Source organism: Oreochromis niloticus, linkage group LG3 (assembly GCF_001858045.2).
Source record: "Oreochromis niloticus isolate F11D_XX linkage group LG3, O_niloticus_UMD_NMBU, whole genome shotgun sequence".
In the NCBI taxonomy this organism is placed as follows: Eukaryota; Metazoa; Chordata; class Actinopteri; order Cichliformes; family Cichlidae; genus Oreochromis; species Oreochromis niloticus.
In genome coordinates this window covers 40,099,356-40,127,170 of record NC_031967.2, presented here as the reverse complement: position 1 = coordinate 40,127,170, position 27,815 = coordinate 40,099,356, and the positions used below count along the sequence as shown (strand labels likewise).

General features: G+C 39.6%; 1 protein-coding gene, 1 non-coding gene and 1 pseudogene across 2 annotated transcripts in view; 2 read left to right on the top strand and 1 right to left on the bottom strand.

Annotated features, from left to right (window-relative positions):
• Positions 1 to 27,815, top strand: part of LOC109203633 (tripartite motif-containing protein 16-like) — a 536,611-nt gene that overhangs the window by 306,441 nt on the left and 202,355 nt on the right. The gene's annotated exons all lie outside the window — the stretch shown is intronic.
• LOC106097583 (uncharacterized) lies at positions 16,394 to 18,475 on the bottom strand. Its single transcript, XR_003216218.1, has 3 exons — positions 18,336 to 18,475; positions 17,253 to 17,357; positions 16,394 to 16,496 (listed from the first exon to the last, which is right to left on the bottom strand). It is a non-coding gene; the product is annotated as an uncharacterized LOC106097583 (transcript).
• LOC109199378 (tripartite motif-containing protein 16-like) lies at positions 25,416 to 27,470 on the top strand (annotated as a pseudogene).

The following is a 27,815-nucleotide window of genomic DNA, read 5'->3' as shown; positions in this document are numbered from 1 at the left end:
CTGGCAACAAATTCCTCACTACAAACCAGTCTGATACCACTTCTTGCAGTGTTCACATTTACTAGGCACTACCCAAAAGCGTCACAAGAGGGCACTCCAACACAAGAGATGACCTATGTACACTGATGCACTTAGTAACAGTCAGCCTCCTACTTAGCCACTACGTAATACAGCGATATTACAGTGTACAAATTCACATAAATATGATTTGGCAGAAATACTAAACTTTGGCACAAATACTATAATTGAGTACAAGTACTCTAAGATAACAGAAATACTATGATTTAGCAGAAATACAATGTTTTTGCAGAAACACTGTAATTTCACTCAAATACTATGAGATAGCAGTAATACTATGATTTGGCAGAAATGCTACGTTTTAGTACAAATACTATGACAAAGCAGAAATACTATGACTTAGAAGTAATACTATCACAAAAGGGATTCCTCAAAATACTATGAAATTGCAGTAATTCTATGATTTGGCAGAAATACGGTACTTCATACAAATACAATGCTTTGGTACAAATACTATATTTTGGTTTGAATACTATGATTTGCAACAAATACTATGATTTGGCACAAGTAGTATGATTTAGTACAAATACTACGAATTGGCAGAAATACTGTGACTTAGTAGTAATACTATAACATAACAGATATACTGTTATGCTGCAGACAGTCTATGTTTCAAACCTAGCCCTCCTGGGCTCAAGGCGGCTACTCATCTCACTGTGCCAAACTGACTCTCACAAGGAAGGAGATGGAGAGACTGACAATTATGGTGAAATGAGCAGAAGCTGCTGAGAATTGTGCTCATAAGAGGTAAAAGGGCTGAAAATTTTGCAGAAAAGAGGTAAATCAGCAGAATTTCTGCAGAAAAGAGGGAAAGAAGCAGAACATTGCGCTGAAAAGAGGTGAATGAGCAGAATTTCTGCTGAAAAGAGGCAGAACAACCTGGTTCTGCTCAAATTCACCAATCAGAGGTACTGCTTCTGTCTGCTTCATCAGGCTGTTTACTTATATGTATTTCTGCCATGTGGTGTTGACAAGAATCTGAGGTCCATATTAGAAAAGCTGCTAAATCATAAAACTTTGCAGAATTGTAATAAATTAGCAATATAATTACAGTCTGTGATAGTGTATCAATTTGTAGTGAAAAAAAAAACGTGGACCAAGGTGGATTGAACCACGACCTTTGAGCTGCAGAGCCGTGTCATTACTGATTGCGCCACCTGGAAAGGGGCGGCGGTCTGAAAGACAGATACTTGGGCAGTCAGAAAATAGATCGCGGTGAGAGGCGAAAAACGCCGTTTTTTGGAGTTACAAAACGTCGTGTAACTCAAAAACTAGGAGGGCTAGCAGCATAATTCTTGTACTGGGTGAATCAGCGGACTTTGGTGTATTTTGACTGCGATTTTCATAGCTCGTTCTACCTCCGCCGCGGAGATATGACGAGAGAAGAAACGGCTTCATTTCCAGAGTTTGAAGACTGAGAGAAGGACAGATTTCCACCCCTCAAACAACGTAATTCATTGCTCAACGGTAAGATAATTGTAAAAACTGCTTCCACTGTGAGTGTCAGCAGTGTCAGCAGTGTCTGAAGATATATTGGCACAAGCCTCATGTCCTAACTTTGCTTTGTTCAAGAGATATGGCGATTTTAAAATGCCTCCCGTTACAGAATTTCAGCTCTGAATTTCAAACCTCCCCATAGACTTTGAATGAGGAGTTGTCAGACCTTGTGTCACTCCGAGGCACATTGCGAAAAACGGTAAATCTCACAATAAAGATAGTGACATTGTCTGAAAGCCAGCAAAAATACCTACGTTTTGATGTATAATTTGTGGGGGTTGAGTGGAAATTGAGTGAGTAGCAAGAAGTTGTTTAGACATGAAGAGAAAATTCAGAACGGACCAGCACTCACTCTGACTTAATTGCATAGCAACCATAGCAACGCATGTATTTTCTGAAAAATCACAATTTTGCAACTGAAAACTTAAAGAGGTATAAAATTAAAACGGTAGAAGATCTGAAAAAGCTGAATCAGACAGGAATAGCCCAATAATCTGAGAACATTTTAAAGTTTGAATGGAGTTTCTAGGTGAAAGTATGACAAAGTAGTTAAGTTTCAAAAACAAGCAAGTTTTAGCAGAATTGTGGAAGTTTCCCATTCATTTCAATGGGACAAATTAAAGGAAAAAGTGTAATATTTTAAAAGTATAACAGTAATAAACACCAAAAGTCATAGCCGGCATTAGCAGAAAGAGCAGAACAGTTTAGAGTTTGAACTGAGAAAATCGGCTGAAAACTGAGGGAGTAGATAAGTGCCAAAAAGTGTACGGAAGCAACTAGGGGAATAATAACTAGAAAAATTTGCATTTCCTGCGAAAATGCTGTGTGGATGCCTTAATGCTGAAGTTGCCTGCTGAAAAAGCTGAAAAAGTTGAAAACTTGCAAAAAGTTATATGGCGGTGAAGAAACTGAAAATTCTGCTGAAAACAGGTGAAGAAGCAGAAAATGTTTGCTGAAAAGTGGTGAAAAGCCAAAAACTTCTACTGAAAGGGGTAAAGACAGAGAAATTTTTGCTAAAAAAAAACATTGCCCTAAGCAGGATTCGAACCTGGCCCTCCAGGTCCTAAGGTAGCAACTCATCTCACTGAGCCAAAGTCATTCTGACAAAGAAGAGGTGGAGAGACTGACAATTCTGCTTAAATGAGCAGAAGATGCTGAGAATTGTGCTGATAAGAGGTGAAAAGGCTGAAAATTTTGCAGAAAAGAGGTGAATCAGCAGAATTTCAGCTGAAAAGAGGTAAAGAAGCAGAAAGTTGCGCTGAAAAGAGATGAATCAGCAGAATTTCTGCTCAAAAGAGTTTTTTCTGAAAACAGCTGAAATTTGTGCTGATAATAGGGGAAAAAGCTGAAAATTTTGCAGAAGAGGTGAATAAGCAGAATTTGGGCTGAAAAGGGGTGAAAATTCTGCTGAAAAGAGTTCAATCAGCAGAATTTCTGCTGAAAAGAGGTTTTTGCTGAAAACAGCTGAAAAAGCTGGGATTTGTGCTGAAAAGTGGTGAAAAAACTGAAAATTGTGCTGAAAAGGGGTGAAAAAGCTTAAATTTGTGTTGAAAAGAGTTAAAAAAGTTTAACTGTTAACTGAAAGAAATGTTGCCATGAGCGGGATTTGAACCCGGGCCTCCCAGTCTGAGAACGGCTGCTCATCTCACTGAGCTAAAACACAGGTCTTCCCGGCAAAGAAAATCAGTGAGGCCACTGATAATATGGCAGAAATGGGCAAAAAATATTGCAAAAAAAATTCAATATCTCAAAAAGTATAGAAGTTATGAGCACCAAAAGTCATAGCCGGCATTAGCAGAAAGAGCAGAATTTTTTAAAGTTTGAATGGCGAAAATCGGCTAAAAACTGTGGCAGTAGTTAAGTGCCAAAAAGTGTACGGAAGCAACTGGAATAAGGTGGAATAAAGAATAAAGAGAAACAGGAAAACAATAGTGTGGAAGCCCTTTAGGGCATCCACACAATTTGCATTTCCTGCGAAAATGCTGTGTGGATGCCTTAACGCTGAAGTTGGCTGCTGAAAAAGCTGAAAATTTGCAAAAAGTTATATGGCGGTGCAAAAACTGGAAATTCTGCAGAAAACAGGTGAAGAAGCAGAATTTTTTTGCTGAAAAGTGGTGAAAAGCCAAAAATTCTACTGAAAGGGGTAAAGACGGAGAAATCTTTGCTGAAAAGTAGTGGAAAAAAAATGTTACCCTGAGCAGGATTCGAAACTGGCCCTTCTGGTTTAGAGGCAGCTATTCATCTCACTGAGTCAGACTCATTCTGACCAAGAATAGGTGGAGAGACTGCCAATTTTGCTGAAATGAACAGAAGCTGCTGAAAATTGTGCTGATAAGAGGTGAAAAGGTTGAAAATTTTGCAGAAGAGTTGAATAAGCAAAATTCTGAAAATTCTCCTGAAAAGAGGTCAATCAGCATAATTTCTGCTGAAAAGAGATGAATCAGCAGAATTTCTGCTCAAAAGAGTTTTTTCTGAAAACAGCTGAAATTTGTGCTGATAATAGGGGAAAAAGCTGAAAATTTTGCAGAAGAGGTGAATAAGCAGAATTTGGGCTGAAAAGGGGTGAAAATTCTGCTGAAAAGAGTTCAATCAGCAGAATTTCTGCTGAAAAGAGGTTTTTGCTGAAAACAGCTGAAAAAGCTGGGATTTGTGCTGAAAAGTGGTGAAAAAACTGAAAATTGTGCTGAAAAGGGGTGAAAAAGCTTAAATTTGTGTTGAAAAGAGTTAAAAAAGTTTAACTGTTAACTGAAAGAAATGTTGCCATGAGCGGGATTTGAACCCGGGCCTCCCAGTCTGAGAACGGCTGCTCATCTCACTGAGCTAAAACACAGGTCTTCCCGGCAAAGAAAATCAGTGAGGCCACTGATAATATGGCAGAAATGGGCAAAAAATATTGCAAAAAAAATTCAATATCTCAAAAAGTATAGAAGTTATGAGCACCAAAAGTCATAGCCGGCATTAGCAGAAAGAGCAGAATTTTTTAAAGTTTGAATGGCGAAAATCGGCTAAAAACTGTGGCAGTAGTTAAGTGCCAAAAAGTGTACGGAAGCAACTGGAATAAGGTGGAATAAAGAATAAAGAGAAACAGGAAAACAATAGTGTGGAAGCCCTTTAGGGCATCCACACAATTTGCATTTCCTGCGAAAATGCTGTGTGGATGCCTTAACGCTGAAGTTGGCTGCTGAAAAAGCTGAAAATTTGCAAAAAGTTATATGGCGGTGCAAAAACTGGAAATTCTGCAGAAAACAGGTGAAGAAGCAGAATTTTTTTGCTGAAAAGTGGTGAAAAGCCAAAAATTCTACTGAAAGGGGTAAAGACGGAGAAATCTTTGCTGAAAAGTAGTGGAAAAAAAATGTTACCCTGAGCAGGATTCGAAACTGGCCCTTCTGGTCTAGAGGCAGCTATTCATCTCACTGAGTCAGACTCATTCTGACCAAGAATAGGTGGAGAGACTGCCAATTTTGCTGAAATGAACAGAAGCTGCTGAAAATTGTGCTGATAAGAGGTGAAAAGGTTGAAAATTTTGCAGAAGAGTTGAATAAGCAAAATTCTGAAAATTCTCCTGAAAAGAGGTCAATCAGCATAATTTCTGCTGAAAAGAGATGAATGAGCAAAATTCTGCTGAAAAGAGGTTTTTGCTTAAAACAGCTGAAAAAGCTGGGATTTGTGCTGAAAAGTGGTGAAAAAACTGGAAAATTCTGGTGAAAAGGGGTGAAGAATCTTACATTTGTGTTGAAAAGAGTTAAAACAATATAATTATGCACTGAAAAAAATAGTTGCCATAAGTGGGATTTGAACCCGGGCCTCCCGCTCTGAGAACTGCTGCTCCTCTCACTTAGCTAAAACACAGCTCACTCCAGGGAGCAAAATCAGTGACCACATTGATAATGTGTTCCATTCATTTCAATGGTCAAAAGTCATAGCACACATTAGCAGAAATAGCAGAATTTTTTTAAAGTCTGAACATAGTATTTATACTATAACATAGTATTTCTTCTAAATCATAATATTTGAACCAAATGATAGTATTTCTGCCAAATCACAGTATTTCTGGTAAATCACAGTGTTTGTGCCAAATCACAGTATTTGTACCAAATCATACCACTTGTGACAAATCATAGTGTTAGCTGAATCTGTGCTAAAACACAGTATTATTAGTATTTATACTAAATAATATTTTTTCTTACAAATCATAGCATTTGTGCTGAACCATAGAAAATTCTGCCAAATCATAGTATTTGAGCCAAATCATACAATTTGTGCTGAAACATTGATTTATGTATGATTTATGATTTAGCAGAAACACTGGGACTTGGTAGAAATACTATGATTTACATGAAATACTTTGACTTAGAAGAAATACTATAATCTAGCAAAAAGTACTACAGCATAAATTCAGAAATTCTATCATTGAGCAAAATTACTAGGATTTAGCAGAAATACTATGATTTGGCACAAATACTATGTTTTAGCACAAAAAATATGTTTTGGCTCAAAAACTTTTATTTTGCAGTTATACTATGATTTGGAAGAAAAACTATGCTTTGGAAGAAATACTATGCTTTGGAACAAATACCATGATTTGGCAGAAATACTATGAGCAGTAATAATATAACATAGCAGAAATACTATTATTTGGGTGAATGCTATTGTTTGGCACAAACACTATGATTTAGCACTGTACAGAATGGTGTACGTCAGTTTAATGCTGGGTGGTGCTGCAATAGTAGCTATCCTCGGTCAGAAGGAGAGGCTGGCATCCAGGGATTAGATTACCACAGGTGGAGTTTATTGGCAGTCAGATGGATGTTACAGGGAGATATGGCATATAGTAGGAGGATGTGGAGGGGTGATATGGTATGGTTTCTATGATTGAGAACAGGGTATACATTACAACATGAATACGGATTAAAGATTAAAGAAACTGGCAACAAATTCCTCCACTACAAACCAGTCTGATACCACTTCTTGCAGTGTTCACATTTACTAAGGCACTACCCAAAAGGCGTCACAAGAGGGCACTCCAACACAAGAGATGACCTATGTACACTGATGCACTTAGTAACAGTCAGCCTCCTACTTAGCCACTACGTAATACAGCGATATTACAGTGTACAAATTCACATAAATATGATTTGGCAGAAATACTAAACTTTGGCACAAATACTATAATTGAGTACAAGTACTCTAAGATAACAGAAATACTATGATTTAGCAGAAATACAATGTTTTTGCAGAAACACTGTAATTTCACTCAAATACTATGAGATAGCAGTAATACTATGATTTGGCAGAAATGCTACGTTTTAGTACAAATACTATGACAAAGCAGAAATACTATGACTTAGAAGTAATCCTATCACAAAAGGGATTCCTCAAAATACTATGAAATTGCAGTAATTCTATGATTTGGCAGAAATACGGTACTTCATACAAATACAATGCTTTGGTACAAATACTATATTTTGGTTTGAATACTATGATTTGCAACAAATACTATGATTTGGCACGAGTAGTATGATTTAGTACAAATACTACGAATTGGCAGAAATACTGTGACTTAGTAGTAATACTATAACATAACAGATATACTGTTATGCTGCAGACAGTCTATGTTTCAAACCTAGCCCTCCTGGGCTCAAGGCGGCTACTCATCTCACTGTGCCAAACTGACTCTCACAAGGAAGGAGATGGAGAGACTGACAATTATGGTGAAATGAGCAGAAGCTGCTGAGAATTGTGCTCATAAGAGGTAAAAGGGCTGAAAATTTTGCAGAAAAGAGGTAAATCAGCAGAATTTCTGCAGAAAAGAGGGAAAGAAGCAGAACATTGCGCTGAAAAGAGGTGAATGAGCAGAATTTCTGCTGAAAAGAGGCAGAACAACCTGGTTCTGCTCAAATTCACCAATCAGAGGTACTGCTTCTGTCTGCTTCATCAGGCTGTTTACTTATATGTATTTCTGCCATGTGGTGTTGACAAGAATCTGAGGTCCATATTAGAAAAGCTGCTAAAATCATAAAACTTTGCAGAATTGTAATAAATTAGCAATATAAATTACAGGTCTGTGATAGTGTATCAATTTGTAGTGAAAAAAAAAAACGTGGACCAAGGTGGGATTGAACCCACGACCTTTGAGCTGCAGAGCCGTGTCATTACTGATTGCGCCACCTGGAAAGGGGGCGGCGGTCTGAAAGACAGATACTTGGGCAGTCAGAAAATAGATCGCGGTGAGAGGCGAAAAACGCCGTTTTTTGGAGTTACAAAACGTCGTGTAACTCAAAAACTAGGAGGGCTAGCAGCATAATTCTTGTACTGGGTGAATCAGCGGACTTTGGTGTATTTTGACTGCGATTTTCATAGCTCGTTCTACCTCCGCCGCGGAGATATGACGAGAGAAGAAACGGCTTCATTTCCAGAGTTTGAAGACTGAGAGAAGGACAGATTTCCACCCCTCAAACAAACGTAATTCATTGCTCAACGGTAAGATAATTGTAAAAACTGCTTCCACTGTGAGTGTCAGCAGTGTCTGAAGATATATTGGCACAAGCCTCATGTCCTAACTTTGCTTTGTTCAAGAGATATGGCGATTTTAAAATGCCTCCCGTTACAGAATTTCAGCTCTGAATTTCAAAACCTCCCCATAGACTTTGAATGGGGAGTATTGAGACCTTGTGTCACTCCGAGGCAAATTGCAAAAAAACGGTAAATCTCACAATAAAGATAGTGACATTGTCTGAAAGCCAGCAAAAATACCTACGTTTTGATGTATAATTTGTGGGGGTTGAGTGGAAATTGAGTCAGTAGCAAGAAGTTGTTTAGACATGAAGAGAAAATTCAGAACGGACCAGCACTCACTCTGACTTAATTGCATAGCAACCATAGCAACGCATGTATTTTCTGAAAAATCACAATTTTGCAACTGAAAACTTAAAGAGGTATAAAATTAAAACGGTAGAAGATCTGAAAAAGCTGAATCATTCAGGAATAGCCCAATAGTCTGAGAACATTTTAAAGTTTGAATGGAGTTTCTAGGTGAAAGTATGACAAAGTAGTTAAGTTTCAAAAACAAGCAAGTTTTAGCAGAATTGTGGAAGTTTCCCATTCATTTCAATGGGACAAATTAAAGGAAAAAAGTGTAATATTTTAAAAAGTATAACAGTAATAAACACCAAAAGTCATAGCCGGCATTAGCAGAAAGAGCAGAACAGTTTAGAGTTTGAACGGAGAAAATCGGCTGAAAACTGAGGGAGTAGATAAGTGCCAAAAAGTGTACGGAAGCAACTAGGGGAATAATAATAAAGAAGAAAGAGAAACAGGAAAACAATAGTGTGGAAGCCCTTTAGGGCATCCACACAATAAAGAAGAAAGAGAAACAGGAAAACAATAGTGTGGAAGCCCTTTAGGGCATCCACACAATAAGAAGCACAAAGTTTATTCCAGAGAAACAAACAAACAAAAACATGTAACATTATAAATATCATAAGAAGTTCAACAGATTTGCTTCAGAGCAGCTTACATGTGCTGCAGTGTCAGGAAACAGAACTAAAGGTGCTTTCACACTTTTAGATATGACATCATGAAATTATGATGCTGTGGAATAACCTTAAAGGACCATAAAATATGTTGTATGGTTTTATATCTACATAATTATAGAAAATATTTCTGTCTGGTCTAAATATTGTTCACTTTGTCTTCACTTCCCTCTGCTGGTGAAGATGGTATTATTAAGGAAACTTTAATAACAGGTAACATCACCTCTTTTCACTACATTTCACTGAGAAAGTCAAACTGACAGCATGAATCAACAACACTCACTGAAACCTGCAACAACAGACAGAAAACAAGTGACACAAACTCACCTCCATGTTTGTGTCATTTTCTCTGGTGTTCAGTCCAAAGTTCCTCCTTGTCTTACTAATGTAGAAGAGCATGAGGAAAACAGCCATCAGCAAAACACCATCCAAGGACGCACGCACAACCAGAAGCCAGGAGGAGTCAGGACCATGTGTAGAGACTCCTGCAGTGACACTTTCACTCTGTGTTGCTGTTTGTGGTGTGGAAGCAGGTGGGTTTGAATCTGTGAACAACAAACACAAAAATATAATAATAATGGATTGGATTTCATATAGCGCTTTTCAAGGCACCCAAAGCGCTTTACAATGCCATTATTCATTCACTCTCACATTCACTAAATGCAGCATTAACATGAAGCTTATGTGTAAGTTCAATAGGGAAGATCTGTAATCACTCAGCTGCCTGCTTTCCTGTTCTTTACATCATTATTACTTTTTCAGATAAACCACAAAGTCACGTTCAGTCTCATCAGATCAGCTGATGGATAAGCTAATACTCTTTTACACATTAGACTGGGGAATCTCATATCCTGCACACTACATATGTTTTCACCTGTATGAGTAGAAACACTCAGCTTTAGTGAAAGATGATGATGATGATGTTTTCCCCTCAATTTTAGCTCCACAATCACAACTTTAAAAAATGATTCAAAGTAGAGCACACACTTCTTAAACACACATAACCTTAGATTTCAAATTGTTAAAAAACTTTTAATAATATAAAAAATGATGTTTCATATATAATATGTGCTCTGATTAAAAATCCTCAGTGCACATTATGACTGTGAAACTTACTATATTTAAATATCTGTATATTTTTAAAAGCATCATAACAAATATGGTTTATATTTGTGAATAAACAGGAATAAATTTATCAGCACAACAGGAAATTAATACTCTGAGATCGGACATCCAGAAAAGTATGGACATTATTTGTCCTGTTTTTGATGTTAGAAATATTTAATGATGTCTCAAACATCAGCTGATCTCTGGCAGTAACAACAATCTCACCTCAAATCACCAAAAGTTTCATGTTTTTATTTGTTGTTGTTCTAATTTTGTTTACCTTACTTTCTGAGTTGTGATTATCTATTATTAGTAGTATTTTAAGCTACATGAAATATGAAAAAAGTTTTTACTATTCTGAAAAGATACTTACCATCAATGACGAGAACATTTACACTGCTGTATAAATCTGGAGACAGAGGGTTTCCATAACCACACCTGTATCGTCCTGTGTCTGACTTGGTCAGCTGTATGATGGTTGCATACAGTCCATACATGGATCTTGGTCTGTATTCAATGCTGTATCTGCCACTCGCAGATTTGTTATTAGTTGTGTCAATGAGGATCTCCCCTTCATTCTTACACTGATTCTTACAAAAGAACTTCCTGTGTCCATACGTGTTGTTGGAAAATACCAATGTGATCTTTTCGCCCTCAGTTTGTGTGCGATAAAAACCAACGTTTTTATCTAGATCTGTGAAATAGAAGAACAGTAATTAGTCTGAACTGAACCAGTTTGTGGGGGAGGTGTGGTCCCTGGCTCAGCTGCAGGGGAGGAGTGGGGCAGTGAGCTCAAGGGGGAGGGACTGGTGGCGGTGATTTAACCTTGTGTTGTCCTCGGGATTCCCATATACTTGTTTGCCATTCACCTACGGGTCATTTTTGACACAAGGATTAACCATATATATATAGTGAAGGCGGAGACCTGAGAGAGAGAGTTTGTGTGCTTATGACTTACTGAAATGTTGGTGAACTATGTGCCGAAACGTACAGCCACATGTGTGTGGCACTTCAATGAGCACCCTACAAGCATAAAACATACTAGTATGTCGGGTCATTTTTTACACTGTTACATTATGATTATATTTCATGGATCAAATAAGCACAGTTATCATTTCATAATAAATCAGAAAAATCTGAAGAACACATTCTTACCTGATCCTCTGAAAATCAAAACTTTTTTGTTGCACCATATTTAATGAAGCCATGCAAAATGTTACATTCATACTATGAACTTGAAGGGCGGCGTTAGAGACCCTTGAAGTTCACTGGTGTGAGCACAAATTTTTTTTTTTGTTTTTTTCATTTGTCTTATTTTTTGAGGCATTTCTCAGAACTCAGAGCTAGAAGATGAGCCTGGTATATAAAAAAGGTGAGTAACTTCATTTTAGCATGATGAGACTCTTGGAAGATCATCAACTTTTTAGGTCAAACATTTCTTCTGTTACTCTCCATCGTAGGAATTAAATTAGTAGATTTTATCTATTTAAATCATGATATAAACCATGATACTGATGCTCAAAATCAGTTATAGAGAAAAGAAAATCTGAATAAAAGCAAGATTTTGCTTTAGACTTTGATAGTTGGAGGTGGTGTAAAACTGAATTAGTTTTAGCAGAGCCTAAATATGAATTAATAAATCATTGAATATTGTTGTAGGCTTTACACTGAGATGGTAAAACGTTATCTTAGTACAGTTGTAACATGCCATATAATATGGACATGGAATAACAGGTAAAATGTGCTTGTATGTATTGATTAAACAGGTTGATCTAAAAGTGGTCCACATTCAAGGGCGTAGATTTGGCATGGACAGAAGGGACATGTCCCCACCAATAATTTGATCTCTTCTAGTAAAGAAAATCAAACCCGATAGAAAGTGAAAAAAACGATCTGTCAACGTCTCATTCACCCAGCGGTGCAGAAAGAGTTAAATTATGTTCTCTACTGGAGTCCTACCTCATGTGACAAATAGGCCAATGTGATTGGCTGTGCCTTTCAGGGAGCTCTGTTTAGTTTTAGCAGCACCAAGCCTGCGCTGCGAGGACCTGCAAGGAGGAGAGGAGGACGGCAGCAAAAAGGAAGAACCTGGATATAAGAAAGTATTTTTCAAAGAAACCTGTAAGTCACTTAAAGCCAAATTAACTCATAAAATGTGTCCGTCATAATAACGTTACAGGCTATGCTAGGCTTTGGCCCACATCAGTCTAAAAGTGTATGTAACCATGAATAACGTGTTTTGGAAACTAACTGCACGACAGGCAGCACTATTAGTTATCTCAGTCCCAGAGTAGGATTTCTAATTTTGATTGAACCTGTCAGAGAAAACTGAGCCTCGAGCAAGCCAGGATATTAGTTTACAGAGGCTGTTAAAATTATTTGTCTAACGTTAAAATGTTGGTGACACAATAATTTCATCCTAATGGCACTGACATATTCATAGGGTTAGTTTTTGAGACAAAATATCATGAGGTAGTCAGGATTTTGCAAATATTCCACCTTGTAGTGCAGTTTGCACAAATTGTTTTAAAAATGCACTCACCCTACAAACATTACTGACGAGTCAAGATCTGCACAAAGTGACAGAAACACTGAAGCAGCTACACATTTTATTCTTATTGTCATGTATGTCCTATTTGTCAGGTGACAGAAGAACCAACACAAAGCTCAGAGAGTAACGGTGACACAAGATCACAGGTGAAATTGGATGATGACTTGATGGTTCATTACTGTATTTGAAGCACATGTGTGACTGCATGTATTTGGAGTGTCTCGCTGTTATTTAGAGTCAGAGGCAGCTCTGCCATGTTGTAACTCAGACAGAGGTGAAGAGGCGAGGTCACAGGTGTCTGACTGATGATTTGGTGCTATAGATTAACTAGTATTTATTATCATGACAATTGTTAGGCTGCTGATGTAAATTGATTCATTAGTGTATATTTGACAAAGAATCTGAATTGACATGTCTCACTTTTTATATGACACAAATCAATGTGTTATTTTATTAGGTAGCAATATGTCCTAGTGCAGTCAGAGGGGAAGAGCCAGGGTCAAAGGTGAGGCACATCAAGCACAGAATAATAATTTTAATCTGAGGATAAAACGCATGTACTGAGGCTGAAAGAAGCTTCAGTGCTCTCACAAGACTAAAAACATGGCTAAGGTCAACAATGACTCAAATGAGATTAAAAAATGCTGCTGTATGCCATGTCCACCAGGACAGACTGGACAGTACAGATGTAAAACCAATATGCCAGTAGTTTATCTCAGTTAACGAGAGGAGAAGGCATGTGTTTGGCTCCTTCACATAGTGGACATTGAGTTGTTGTGTGAGGCACCAGTAGTCCATGTGTGTTGCTGTAACAGTAGTTCACATTTAGAATAAAAAATCCCAGGTCACTGAGTTGATCGGGGCAATAGTGCCTAAAATGTTGCATCATTTTGCTGAGAGATCTTTTACTTTGTGGTCATCTTAGATGAGTAGTTTTATGGACAAAAACCACCAGGTCATTCAGTGTTCCCTTAGTGCTAATGTATCAGAGATGTTGGTGTACTATAACTGAAGTAATGCTGTTAAGTCCTTAAAGTCATATTCTTTTATTGTCATGACTGTATTTGAAGCTATTTTTATTTTTTGTATGATACCTGATTTATATGGAATATGGCTGAAGTAAACTAAAGTCTAAAATACTTCAGTCATTTGTTTAATATTAATTTAACATTATATAATTCACATATAAACAGTGTTGGATAAGTTACTTTATATTAGTAACTTAGTTACATTACTAGTTACTTCCACCAAAAGTAACTCAGTTACTTCAAGTTACTCGTTACTTTCAGAGTAACTAGTTACTAGGGAAAGTAACTTCTCTTGTTAATGTGTTGCTTCCGTAACTGGATACCCAGCGAGAGTTCCAGTCTTCTAGCTTGCTTACTTGCCACAAGTGCACTGTGCCACCTACCAATAGAAAGGAAAAAATAATGTGCATATTTCCACGAGAGAAATCCCACGCCTGGACCGTCGTTGACCGCCGCCATGATTCTAGCCTGCTTTTTACATCCAACACAAAAACTGCAGTCGTGGTGCTTTCGATTGTACTCAGAACTCGGAAATTCTGCCTTCTGAATAGGAAGATGTAGGTAACACCAGACTGCAGATGAGCTGCATACAGAGCTGGACTGGGACAAGAAAAATCATCCCGGGGAATTTGACTAGAGACCAGCCCACCATTATAGGAAAAATCATAAAGCCTTTGAATGAAAATAAACACTGTTGTGACAGTGATGTACACCAGCGGTCCCCAACCTTTTTTGCGCCACGGACCGGTTTATGCCCGACAATATTTTCACGGACCGGCCTTTAAGGTGTCGCGGATAAATACAACAAAATAAAACTAGTACCGGTACCGAAAAAAAGAAGATTTATTCATAACACACGTGAAAAGACCCAGGAAAACCGAGTTAACGATAAAAACGATAACAAAATAACGCTGAAAACCGATAAAAACCCTGAAAACAATACATTTCACACCCGAGCCTCAACTCTCGCGGCCTGGTACCAAACGACTCACGGACCGGTACCGGTCCGAGGCCCGGGGGTTGGGGAGCGCTGAGGTACACTGTTCTGATGGTATATATGTATCAATCTATCAATTGTTTGTTGTAAGACTCAGATAATTATTTTTTTTAAAGCTAGACATTTTAAATGAGAATAAGAAAGAAAAGTATTTCTTTGTGCCCCCCTTTCCCCGTTAATGCCCTACATGGCCCCCTGGCATAACTTTGCTAGACCCGCCCCTGCACAGTTACCAGCTGTCAGCTACGTAGAAAAGGATCCTGGTGTTATTTGTCTCTCAGAAACAGTTCATAACTTCCCTTCAACTCATTCATGTCACCTAAAAGGTAAACCTGTTTCTCCATCACCTGTTCAGCTCTGATGATTCAGTAAGGACATATCCTGGTCTCATCTTCATGTTTCCCTCTCACCAGATAACCAAACCGATATCATGAGCAGCAGCTTTCACAGCTGTGGCTCCAGCAAACGTCAGCTGATACTAGAAATTAATATTAAATTAATTCTAACAACAGCTGATCAAGCTTAAATGTGCTGCTGTTGTTTAGCGCTGGTTTCCTCGTTCTGGCGCAAAGTGGGCGATAAATAAACAAGAGAGAAAAGCCGATCAGCTTTATGATTGAAGTAGAAACAGGAGAGGAGAGAATGAGAGAAGAAGAGGCAGCTGTGCATGAACAAAATCAAGTTCAACATCAGTAACATAGCACCCACCCAGCTGTATAGAAACTCCGTCATGCTAGCTAGCATGCAGTACGAAAAAGTCAGCATAACGAAAATAAACTCCACCTAAACTTGGTTTATATCTGACCCAGATAGACTGCAGGTCATAACTTCTTACCTGAAGTTCAGTTCACCTGACACTCGGACCGGCGGCCGCTTCAGGTCTCTCCTCTCTCTCCCTTTTCCTTCATCCACCTGCTGGCCTCCACCACTTGCTAATGTTACTGAATCTGTGGAAGCTCCGCGATATCCACCACACAAAGTAACGAATAACGAGCCTATCTAAATCCCAGTAACGAGTAACGCGTTCCTGGTTTTGGCATAATAACTAGTTACCGTGCTCGTTACCACAATAATAATGTAGTTACTGTAACGCGTTACTTAATAACGCGTTAGTCCCAACACTGCATATAAAACTATGAATTGTAATTTTAAATGGTTTAAAAGCAAGTAGAATAGCATATGTAGGCAAGTATATTCTCCTTTTTATCAAGAAGCAAAGACAAAAAGGGGAAAAAAAGAAACCGGGTTCGGCGGTTGAATCATCCGTCCCCACCAATGCCAAAACCAAATCTACGCCCTTGTCCACATTACTAAATTAGACCTTGGGGTCTCCACATTTTCAATTTCAGTGACCTTTAGTAAAAACTCACCCTTTGAAACTCTCATCTCGAAGTCTGAGTATGAATCTGGAGCAGAAGGTCTTCCCAAAGCACACCTGTACATTCCTGAGTCAGACTTGATCATTTGTGAGAAGGTCAAAAACACAATTCCTCTTCCTGAAGCTCCATTTTTATACTTCATGCTGTATCTCCCACTCTGAGCTGTGCTTCCATCTGTTTTAATGAGGATATCTTCATCTCGCTCACATTTTTCCTTACAGAAGAACTTTGTGGTTCCAGACAAAGGTAAGTTGCAGTTAAGTGTAGCATTTAGTCCTTCAGCTGCAGACCAAATATTATGTTTTGCCTTGACGAGCCCAGCTGGACCTGTCAGATGAAAAATAATAATTTAAAATTTAAAACAATAAAGTTAAAACAATATGGATAATCACAACATTATTTAGTGTATGTAAATATTAGACTTGTAGTCAAGATCGCCTAAACCAAGACTAAAACCAGAGTGTATCGAGACCAAGACAGACTGAGACAAAAAAGTCTTTAAACTGCAGCCAGATGCTGCTTCGTTTACGGGTTTTTGCTTTCGCACAGCCCTCCTCACTGCTGTCTACTGTCTCACTCACTTACTGAGAGGACAGACGCACGCTCCTCTCGACTGTCGCATCCGTCACCCTCTGTTTTTCACATAATGATATTATCCTATATCCTCGCATGTGATTGGCCACAATATAGATGGATTGGAGCACAGCTGAGCCACTGTGTGAGAGCTGAGCAGCGAAAGGAAATTAAGCGAGGAGCCGGCTCTCGCTCAATGGGAGTCGACTCTTCTGATTCACTATAAAGCACTCTCTAAGCACGGCTCTTAGAGCTGATGCTTTTGCGCATGACACATTATCGAACGTTATGTTGTGTGTCATGGACACTGTTGACTCCAAATCTCCCGACCACTATGTTGATCTGAGACAGCAAGACCAAGACCACGTAAAAGTTGTCTTGAGACCAAGACCGGTCTCGAGACATCCAGCTCTAGTAAATATATGTATTTAATAAGGTGTTTTATAAAGTTGAGTATGTTTTGAGTTAATATTATAGTTAAAGAGCAACATTACGATCATCAGTCCTCACCTGACAAGAAGCAGAAGAAGAGAAAATGGAGGATTTTCATTCTGACTTTAATCCTGATGCAGAAAAGTTGTGAAACTTCAGAAGAACAGCGTCTGACTCTTCACTCTGTCAGATCATCAGAAAACTCAAGTTACTGAATGAGTTGTTTCCTTTTTATCACTTCCTTTAACTTTTTTAGATGCATCCATCACACAATGATGTAGATCAGTACTGTGAAGTTTCCCTGATGCCGTAAGTGTGAATGAAAAAAGTTTCAGACCAAATTTGACTTTGAAAACTTGACGACAGCTGGTTCAACCTCTGACAGCAACACATGAAGCAGATAGATTTTTTTTTCTCCAGGTTATAAAACGTTTCTGGCATTTTATTCTCATCTGAATATCGTGTTTGGCTTAAGGAATAAAGAGGAATATTTATTTATTTACTTATAAATCACCATCACTTGTTGATGTTGCATTCTGAAATTATTTAATATTAAATACTCAAAATAAATCGTAGAGTTGATATAAAACTAAAAATATCTGATCAAATCATCCCATGCAGAAATCTTACAAACTAAATTTATAAGCAACAACAACAACAACAACATCTCAGCAGCTTAACAGATGGATAAAATTAGAGTCGTCACTGCAGGGCCTGGGTCTGATTCTACCTCAGATCATTTCCTGTGTCATATCCCCTCACACTCTTATCACCCTCCTGTCTCCTTTCTGCACTCTGCTATCTAAAACAAAAAAACACCACATCTCAAAGCTGACTGTTTTCTTAGGAATAAAGAGGCATAATAATTAATTTGTTTAGAAATCAACATAAAATATAAATATAAAATTAAAAATATAAAATTAAAAAAATTTGATTAAATCATTTCATGCAGGAATCTTACAAATTGAAAGCAACAACAACAACAACAACAACAACAACAACAACCTTTCACCAGCTTAGGCAAAGGAAGAAATTACACTGAAGGTAAAAATAAATACTTCTGTTGTCTCCTTCCTGGAGGTTTGAGAGTTGTTTTGAACTTCAGTGAAATTTACCAGTTATTAAAGTAAGAACGAGTCGCTAGAACTCAGTTATGCTCACCTTCACCTTCACTGTCTGCCAACTTCAAAGAAGCTTGCATAAAGTCTCTGTCTAGGCCGTCATAGTTGGAGGAGGGAGTGGGTTTGACTCACTGTAACTAACTCTCACTAACTCACTGTCAGACTGAATTTATAGTGTTGTTATAGTTAACATGGCTGAGCAGATGACCAATGTACTGAAGGCTATAGTCCTCACTGCAGGGCCTGGGTATGAATCTACCTCAAACCATGTCCTGTGTGTCATTTCCTCTTACACTCCCCACCCTCCTGTCTACTAAACACCACAACATTACTGCCAGCTTGATCATTAAGTACCCATACAGCCAGATCCATTTATTTGTTGTGTTTATTTGTTGTGTGTCACCCCCAGTTTATATCAGGGATCAAGTATGAAAATGTACAGATGGTTCCCACAGTTTCCCAGTATATGTGTGGGAAGATGGGAGCAGACAGGTGTGGGTGTTTGAAATGTAGCAATGCTGGAACTTTATGCAGGAGAAGCAGGAGCAGCATTTACAGGCTATTTATCACCAAGAACTTCTGTTCAACCAATAAAACTGTTTCCACTCTGATCTGTCGACAAACTAAAGTCATTTCCTCGTCTCCTTTTCAGTCTGTGGGTGAGCGTCAGAGCTGAATACAGGGAGTAACCAGTATCGTTTAAACATGTGCAGTTTAAAGTTTCACAGCTCTAATGTGCAACTTTGAAATTAGAAATAAATAATAGTAGGTGTGTGGAGACGGCACCATACAGCTGGACCTTTAGCTGTGGGACACTGTGCGACAAACTGCAAACATACAGTTTGTGTGTTTGCTGATGTTTGTTGAGGTGATAGAAATGTAGCGTTTGAAATGACCTGACACTTAAGAAAAGGAATTCCCTTTATGTTTCTTGCTCCTCTGAGTTAGATACAAGTAATGTATTTTTCCCCAAATCCTTCTGCCTCACACCCATCATCACTTTGGTCTTTGTTATGTTGAGCTGCAGGTGATTCTGCTTGCACCATGTGACAGAACAGCCCAGTATTCAGCCTCATCACCGTCACTGTGTCACAGCCAGAGGCCAAACCAGACAAACGAACTCCATTGCAGAAACAAACAGAGTCACTGGTAAACATGGTAACAAGACGTTATTTACAAACAGAGAATTACAGCTATGATGTGACTATGAACTGTGAACCATGATGTACGTGAGATTCTAAGGAATAATGTAGCAAACGTGAACTGTACAACAAACATGAAGTACTAGGAAACTATATACATATGAATTCTGTGACATGGGGAAAGGGAAGTCAGGCCGGGGGAACGAAACCAGGAGTCTTTTGAGTCACTGTAACGAGAGGAGATAAAGTTCAGAAGGTGTTTTTCTGCAGGTCAGGAAAGAGCAAATATGGACAAGAACTGTGTTACTTATTGTAGGTGGAGGACTGGCATGGGAGGGGTAAGTGGTCCGAGTGAGGCGGTGATGGTTCCAGCCGATGATGATCTGTGGTATCCGGTAACTGTAGCAGGGAGGAGAAGTGAGCAGGAGCTGTGGAGGAAGAGCTGCAGAGAAAACTGGCGTCCAAATGAAGGTGAGTATTGTCAGAGTTTGAGCATCGGGATCAGGTGGATGACTACAGGCAGAGAAACACCAAGTGAGCAGATAATATCACTGTGAACAAGATCACAAGAGCTGTGTCGGCCTACACTAACAGAGGTTAGTTGAAGATCTGGTGACGCTGGTCTTAAGTATTGGCAGCTTAATTGTCAACAGGTGTGGACTGCAGGCTGTAATGCAATGACTCCGCCCAGAGGTGGAACCACCGGCTCTATGGAAAAACCTGCACTCACCCGGACCATGACACACTGATACATCCAACCACTGCAGAGTCATCATAAAACTTCTGAAGATGGCAAACTCAACATGAACAATTTATAAAAGACTCCACAAAGCTGGGTGGGACAGGCCTTGAGGACACAGGACTCATCTGGTCTGGTCCAGCAGACTTGCGTGACTGGAGTCTTCTCCTTTGTCTTTGAATCTGGTCACGAGTGGAAGTGAATGTTGGAGGAGAGGCGGCAATGGTGCAATGTGGTGAGGGAGGGAGAGAGAGTGGCATGGTTGTGGATTGCAGGCTGGCTACAGGTAAGTCAGTAGGGGGGTGAGCATTCACTGCAGTGTCGAATCTGTTGAAAAGCACATTCAAGTATCTCACTCTGTACTCACTGCCCCCAGCTCCTCTGTTGTTGGATGGCTTGAATCCAGTGGTTGTCTTCATGCCACAACTCTCTCATGCTGATCTTGCCCTTCAGTAACACCTGAACCATTCTAGCCTCCTCTCTATTGCCCGCTCTGAACGCTCTCTTCTTGTTATTGAGGAGAGCTTTGATGCCCTTAGTCACCCACGGCTTGTTAGTTGGGTAACAAATAATGTTCGTGCTGGGACAATGGAGCTGGTGCAGAAGGTTATGTAGTGAGTGACACACTCAGTAAGCCCACTGGTGTCCTCACCGTGAGGCTCACAGAGTGTCTCCCAGTCTGTCACCTCAAAACAACCCTGTAGTTCCACTAAAGCCTCCTCCGACCACCTACTACTATACCTCTAGTGGTCACAGCTTCCCTCTTCACAATAGGCACATAGCAGGGGGTGAAACAGGGATTTATATAAAAGCTAAAATACTAAAGCTACAACCTTTAATATAAAGCTGCTGCTGAACAAACATGGCTTATAATCCTACTCTTTCTGTTAACTAGACATAAAAACAGTTGAGGTCACCCTCTGATGTATTTACCACCCCGTCGTAGATCAATCACAGTATCCTGAACTCTCATTGGTAGACGCTTTAATTGTTGTAATGAAGTTCAGCCTGGATTTCTTAAAAAGAAGGAAACTGAACTTCTTTTCAAGCATTTAAGACTAACATGACCTGGACACTTTTTTAGCGCCCTCTGTAGTTGAACTGTGGAAGTGAAACAGAGCCACAGCCTGCACACACACAGTTTAACACAGAGGTTCCCAAAGTGTGGGGCCCGCCCCTAGGGGGGCGCAGAGCCATTGCAGGGGGGCGCGGTATGAAAAGAGAAAAAAAAAAAAAGAGCGCTTGGACACTGTGGACAGGTTTTTGACGGGGCTCCCACATAAACGCAAAGCAGGAGATGAAGCATCGCCAAATATGTTTCCAAACCAACTTCCTTCCAAGCCAAAGACAGGAAAATATGGTGAAGCATATCTTCCCTTTGGCTTCACCTGCACAAGTGCCAAGGTAGGTCTCCCCTGCAGAATTAGTTTCCCTGCGTCGGGAGCACACGCTGGGCTCTCCAAATCACGGACAAACAGTATCCCACATTCTTGATTTTTAGTTCACAAACACTTCTTGTAATAACTAACTACTCCTGACCAGTGTTGGTCAAGTTACTTGAAAAAAGTAATCAGTTACTAATTACTGATTACTTCCCCGAAAAAGTAATCCCGTTACTTTACTGATTACTTATTTTCAAAAGTAATTAGTTACTTAGTTACTTAGTTACTTTTTAAAAAGACGATTTACAACCTGAATAGGTGATAAAGCGATAGATCTTTCAGCCCAATTCTACTTTTTCTGCATAATCCATCATACAAAATGTAATCAAATGGAAACGTCTCTTTTTAAAACTTTAAACTTTAAATCTTTTAACATTATGCATCAAGCAAAAACTTAATTATATGCAACATTCTCTGACTGGAAGAAATTTGTTTAACAATTAAACCTATTTTCTGCACATTCCAGCACATAAAATAAAATATTTTTTTGTATTTACACTCACTCTTTCAAATAGATGAAAGTAAAACACAGCAGAAAATAAATAAAATCAAAGACTAGCAGTCCTGTTGCTCTATTTTCACCTGTAAAGCAGGACGGGGGTAGGCGGAGGTTTACCCTGGTGCAGGTGTGCCGCAGCGGTCAGTGGAAGAATCCGCGAGTTTCTCTGTGAGTTTCACATTATGTCGTAGCGCACTCGACGCTTGCTTGGAAGTTTAGGGAGTTTTTTTCGCTGTAAAAAGAAGTTTTCTTCCCACGCACAACGGACACTAATGTTTTTGTCACTTTTTATGGAATCAAACTCAAAGTAAGGTCAGTACTTCCACGCTTTAAACGCTGCATGCTACACTCTCTCCCGCACTTGATATATTATGATCTGCACACAGCTGTTGTCAAGAACGTCGCACTCGCTTACGTCACTGTCATGAGACATTCTGGCAAAAAATCACGGTTTTAGTAACGCAGTAACGCAGCGTTCCTACGTGAAAGTAACGGTAATCTAATTACCGTTTTTGCAATAGTAATCCCTTACATTACTCGTTACTTGAAAAAAGTAATCAGATTACAGTAACGCGTTACAAGTAACGCGTTACTGCCCATCTCTGCTCCTGACATTTTGGACATGTTAGCTCTTTATGCAGTAAAGTTACAGTGGGATACAAATAATATCAGGCTGATCCTGCCGTAATTTGTTCCCTGGTTCAAATCACGGACAAACAGTATCCCACAGCTGTTTATGTGTTTAAACCCATTTTGCACAGAGAGACATTTTTTGAAAAATGTATTGATAGCAATGTTGAATATTATTACACAGGAAAAAAAACAACTACACGTAAAATAATTACACCATGACGCCTCTGCCTTTCTAAATGGAGGGACAGTAACTGCCTGTGTAAGCGTGTAAAACCTGAAGATAATCAGATTAACAGAAACAGTATTTTGTCTCTATCTGCGATTCTGCAATTCATCTCATGTAAACAATAACGTGGCGCACAGCGTGACGTGAAAAGAGGCACATACCCTTGACGTTGCGTGACGAACTCTGTATTCCTCGTCCACACGTAAACGCAATAAAGGAGTTTTAAATAATCTCCGTTTTCGGTGAATCGCAACGCCGTTTACGTGTTGACGAAAAGCCCAAACGCATAGAAACAGCTGAGTTTTCAAAAATACCCGTGTAGGTGTGGACGCAGCGTAAAAGAGTTAGTAGTATATTTTATTACTACCTGTAATTTATTGCCGTTTACTTGTATTTGCTTAATCGTTTACTAAATGTTTGAGGTGTGAAATAAACCGCAATGGAGTTTGTAAACAAAATGTGGGTGTTTGGGGGGGGGGGGGGGGGTGTTAGGTGGTGGGGGGGGGGCGCGAACATTTTTCTTGTAAAAAAGGGGGGCCTGGGAAAAAAAGTTTGGGAACCACTGGTTTAACACATCAGTAACTGCACAACATGCAGAGCAGGAGTGAAAATGCTGCAACAGTTCAAACTGATCATAACTGTGTCAATAAAACCATGAATGCTGCCAAACTGCTCAGTGTGTGACTCAGACTGATAGCTGCTCCCTTCTCTCTGACACACTGTTGAGTATTTCATATGTTTAACTACTTTAACAACTCTGACCTTTGACCTATTCTGGTATTAGTTACAGTTGTCATGGCGCTCCTTGGTGACCTGGTTTGACCTCTGATGTTAAAAACAGTATGAGACTGTGAGCAGGTTAAGAGGCTCATATCTGTGCTGTTTCCTTCATTGATGTAGAGGTGTGTGTGTGTGTGTGTGTGTGTGTGTGTGTGTGCAGCAGACAGTGAGCAAGAAGACGATGAAGAGGATGATGAAGGTAAAGAGAGCAAAGAAAATGAAGGTCACCCTGAGGGTGGTGGGGAGGATGAGGAGAGGACAGATTTCTTACATTTCAATTCTTCACATTTTTTGTCCTTCGTGCTTTTGAAGCATCAAACTGTAGGTCAGGAAAGCTGATTCTTTTTGTCTGTTTCTGATAATAAAACGTGTTTCTGGGGACGTCGTGTTCAGCTGTGTTCATCATGCAGTATAATAAACATGTTTCAGTGTGAATGTTAGAAAAATTAGATTTTACTGTGAAGCTTTTTTATACCAGGGGAATCATAAATACTTCAGTGATGTAAATAATTCTCTCAGAAGCTGGAAACTCCAAGCAAAACTCATTGAACCATAAATAACTGTAGATTACAATATGATGAGAAATGAGGGCTGAAATGTGAGGAGGTTTCAGACTGTGCAGACTTATGGACGTATCATAGATTTGTACCATTTTTAAATGTGGTTTGTGAAAAGTTCATTACTGCTTTGTAGATTTCCCCTCATTAACATACTGTCTGACCTGCTGACTTACACAGGTCAGCTTCACTGTTTGATTCTGGTAGCTGAGCTGACACAGGCTCTGTGATCTGCTGTATTTTGTTAGAAATACTTTGACTCACAGAAAAAGCTGCTCAGCTCTTGTTCTGGACAAATTTGGGAGAGAACCTGCCTCTGTGTGTAACAGCGCCCCCTGCTGCTCTTGATGATAAATGTGCAGATGCTGATTCTTGCTGTGACTGTTGATCCGACTGGAAGTTCTGTGGTTACAGGTCCAGCTTCCTCCTGTAAAACCTATACTAGTGGGCTGCTGTTACAGACCACCAAGTTCTGATATCCAGTATCTCCAGGTCACATGAACAATGCTGCAGTCAGTCAGTGGAGACCTTAATATTGACTGGTTCTCACATACCTGTATTTAGCCACGTCCCTGCTCAAGATGATTTTGTGTGATCAACTCGACCATAGTAACAGAAAAATACTTTTAAAGAAGGATCAGAGTTTCTTTTTTTTCCTGTCAAACATTTATCACATTTTTGTGGAGCTGAATGTGTTTGAAAACTCTTTAATTTGTTTACTGCCTCATATACCAACTACGACACCTGCTGCACCCTCTCACCTTTGATGGTGTTTGAGGGACAGAAACAATTGAAATGAACATAAACTTAAATGCAACATAAGCATCATGTCAGTGGCTGCCTTATCTGTATGTTTAGGATCATTATCCTCCTGCATTGAACAAAACTGAAGGACTGTTTGTTAACTTCAGTGAGAACTCTGACATTTCTAAACTGAAGTTTATTTTTAAAGAAGAAAGTGTTAACAAGCTGATGAGCAATAAATAAAAAAGGGTTAAACACACAGTATCGCTCTCAAACTGCTCCACTTCCTGGAGTGAAGCACAGCCTGATAACCCTCCCTCTTCTTCCTCCTCTTAAACACAGCACCTCCTCTCTGTCCACATGTTTCCTCGTTCCCTCCCCTTCAGATCTGCACTTTGAAGATTGGTGTAACCAACATGTGGTGACGTGTAAGAGCTGACAGGCTCCATTATCTGCAGAAACACATGTTGAGATCAGAGCTCAGACTAGTTTCCGTTATAAGGAAGAGAAACTCACACAGTCACTGACACTGAGAGGAGAAATGGCACAGAAAGGAGTTCAGCTGGACCGAGAAACCTTCTCTTGTTCCATCTGTTTGGATCTACTGAAGGATCCGGTGGCTACAGCCTGTGGACACAGCTACTGTATGAACTGTATTCAAGGTTTCTGGGATGAAGAGGACAGGAAGGGAATCCACAGCTGCCCTCAGTGCAGGAAGACTTTCACACCGAGGCCTGTCCTGGAGAAAAACATCATGTTAGCAGCTTTAGTGGAGCAGCTGAAGAAGACTGGACTCCAAGCTGCTCCAGCTGATCACTGCTATGCTGGACCTGAAGATGTGGCCTGTGATGGCTGCACTGGGAGGAAACGGAAAGCCATCAAGTCCTGTTTAGTCTGTTTAATTTCTTACTGTGAGAAACACCTCCAACCTCACTATGATGCAGCTCCATTAAAGAAACACAAGCTGGTGGCGCCCTCCAAGAAGCTCCAGGAGAACATCTGCTCTCGTCATGATGAGGTGATGAAGATTTTCTGTCGTACTGATCAGCAGAGTATCTGTTATCTCTGCACAGTGGATGAACATAAAGGCCATGAAACAGTCCCAGCTGCAGCAGAAAGGACTGAGAAGCAGAAGGAGCTCGAGGTGAGACGACTAAACATCCAGCAGAGAATCCAGGAGCGAGAGAAAGATGTGAAGCTGCTTCAACAGGAGGTGGAGGCCATCAATGGCTCTGCTGATAAAGCAGTGGAGGACAGTGAGAAGATGTTCACTGAGCTGATCCGTCTCATCCAGAAAAGAAGCTCTGATGTGAAGCAGCAGGTCAGATCCCAGCAGGAAACTGAAGTGAGTCGAGTCAAAGAGCTTCAGGAGAAGCTGGAGCAGAAGATCGCTGAGCTGAAGAGGAAAGACGGCGAGCTGGAGCAGCTGTCACACACAGAGGATCACAACCAGTTTCTACACAACTACCCCTCACTGTCAGCACTCAGTGAGTCTACACACTCATCCAGCATCAATATTCGTCCTCTGAGGTACTTTGAGGATGTGACAGCAGCTGTGTCAGAGACCAGAGATAAACTACAGGACATTCTGAGAGAAGAATGGACAAACATCTCACTGAAGTGGATGTTTTACTGTCACCAGAGCCAAAGACCAGAGCTGGATTCTTAAAATATTCACATGAAATCACACTGGATCCAAACACAGCAAACACACATCTGTTATTATCTGAGGGGAACAGAAAAGTAACATTAATGAAACAACAACAGTCTTATTCTGATCATCCAGACAGATTCACTGACTATTCTCAGGTCCTGAGTAGAGAGAGTCTGACTGGACGTTGTTACTGGGAGGTGGAGTGGAGAGGTGAAGGAGTATTTGTAGCAGTCGCATACAAGAATATCAGCAGAGCAGGGAGCTCAAATAATTGTTTATTTGGATACAATATGAAATCTTGGGCATTATATTGTGACACAAACAGTTATAAATTTTTTCATAACAATATTCTAACTGACCTCTCAGGTCCTCGGTCCTCCAGAGTAGGAGTGTACCTGGATCACAGAGCAGGTATTCGGTCTTTCTACAGCGTCTCTGAAACCATGACTCTCCTCCACAGAGTCCAGACCACATTCACTCAGCCGCTCTATGCTGGACTTTGGCTTACACATGGAGATGGAGTCACTGCAGAGTTGATTAAAGTCAAATAGAGAAGACAGGTTCATGTTGATCCCTGACCATTATATGTACTTGTGTAGTTTCTAAATGAGGCTTTACATTTTAGAAGCTGAGAAGTTCAGTGGTCCATTGATGTGTGAAAATAATATTGCACTGATTCAAACTGTACTTACATTTATATACCTTACATCAATATAAATCTGAATTTGTTCTTATGGCTGATAATCATGTGAGTTTAAATGATACTACTCTTCATATTCAGCATGTTTGAAATCTGTCATCAGTCTGGTTAGTGGTTTTATTCTGTAGTTGCTGTAGTGGGTTGTCAAATGCAACAATATGTTGGAGCTGCAGTGACTCATCAGTTAGTCAATGATTAGAGAATTGATTGTTTTATCATTATTTTAGTCACATTTAAAGCTGGTTCCAGTTTCTGAAATGTGAAGATTGTTGATTTTCTTGATCAAATATGATTGTAAACTTAATGTCTTTAAAATGTAACAAAAATTAAATACTTAATGTTTGATATTTAATGTCATGTTTCATGTGAAAACTTTGATCACACTCGATCATTTATACATTTAA